Genomic DNA, 1,836 nt, shown 5'->3' with positions numbered 1-1,836 from the left:
TAATTAATTATTATTTCGAGATTCGAATTATTTAAAAATGCTTTCGAACAAACTACAAAGGTAAGTAATTTGCATTTTTACTCGATAAAAATTATGATTTTCAATAAAAAATTCATATTTAAAACCCACAAGTATAGATTATTAAAATAAATATGGATGAGGAACTAAAATAAATAATTTTTTTTTTTATTATAAATTCAGTCAATAAAATACTCTTAGTCATAGCTTTTTATAATCAGTCATAAATTTAAAAAAAAAAAATATTACTTTTTTAATTATAGAATATTTCTAAAATATATTTACTATCTTTACTAAAATTACAAAAAGTTTTTTCGTTAATAATTTTTTATGTATTATTAATAACATTTTAAAAAAATTTTTTTTATTTATTATTTGTAGTAATTATTGCACTTCATTCTACTGCATCCATGTTTATTTTTGGATTACTTATCAAATATGAAAAATTATTAAGTGTAAAGTAGTTCAAAGGAAGTATTTAAAATTATTATTGTTATAAATAAATTTCTCTTATAAAAGAGTTAATAAAAACTCTATTATTTAAAAAAAATCTTTTTTCTTCTTAGTTCTAAAAATAATTAATCTAAAATTCTTTTCGATAATTGATTAATATTTTTTTTTTTCTCAAATTTACTTATTTTTTTATCAAAAGAAATTTTTTTTTTTTTATTAAAAATAATTAATTTGATTTTGAAAAATCAATTTTTATTTAAGAAATTCTTTTATCGCTTGATTTTTTATCTTATTACCCTAAAATACAAAATAGTAGAGAGTGGTTAAAAAAAAATAATAATAAGCGGAATATAAAAAATATTATTTAAATTTGTATTTTTAAACAACTTTTTTATTCTTTTCCCTTTTTAAATTTACAATCTAATGTAATTATTTTCTTAGTTTTCATAGTTTCGCCATTTAAAATTTTTAAAAATTTTTATTTTCTTTCGTTATAATATAAAAAAAGTTTTAATGAATCTGTAGATTCTCTATTCATCTACCTGTTCTGCATAGGTTTGCACACAAAATTGCCAACATTGCATTTATAAACCTTTTGCATGCCTAATAATTGAGCAGACAAAAAAAAATTTTTTTTCTCATGTAGATGATATAACTAATTATTTTTTCTTGGAGATTTTAAAAAATAAATTTATTAACTTTTTGAAATTTCTAATAGTTGTATTTTGTAGGTTTTTTAATTTTTTTTTGGTTTTGTCCCTTTTAATTTTTATAAAAAGGTACCAAAACAAATTTTTTTTTTTTTTTTTTTTTGAAATCGTATACGTGAAAACTTTTTGTGTTGAATTTTTTGAGCTTCTTGAGAATAATGATAAATGTTATAAGGTTTAGTTTCCACCTGACTACGCTAAATGGGTATGTTACAGGTCGAATGCATTATTTCTATTATATTCCATTCAGTTAATTTCGTGCCCAATCAGTTTCTTTTCATAATACAAACCGTTTCTTTTTCTGAATGAATGAAAAAATGAATGGAAATATATATGTTTATTGCAAATTCAGCTTGTGTTGTGAAATAACAAACATACTATTAAAAGATGCCGGTAATTTTCTGTTTTTTTTTTAATCATTGATTTTTTAAATTTTTTCTTTTTTTCTACCCATTTCTTATATATATATATACATTGGTCATGAAGTTATTCGATTTAAAAAAATTTATTCTATTCCGTGTTATTTTTTATTTTTAATAAATTTATTAAAAACGATTAATAAATTTAAACAGCAAGAGCAAAAATAAATTTTTTTGTTGTTTCGATGAAGGAATATAGAATAAGTAATAATTTTAAATCAATCAAGAATTTATTA

The sequence above is a fragment of the Pediculus humanus genome, genomic scaffold (genome assembly GCF_000006295.1).
Source record: "Pediculus humanus corporis 1103172107512 genomic scaffold, whole genome shotgun sequence".
Taxonomy (NCBI): domain Eukaryota; kingdom Metazoa; phylum Arthropoda; class Insecta; order Psocodea; family Pediculidae; genus Pediculus; species Pediculus humanus.
The sequence above is the reverse complement of the archived record's forward strand: the minus strand, read 5'-3'. Positions refer to the sequence as shown.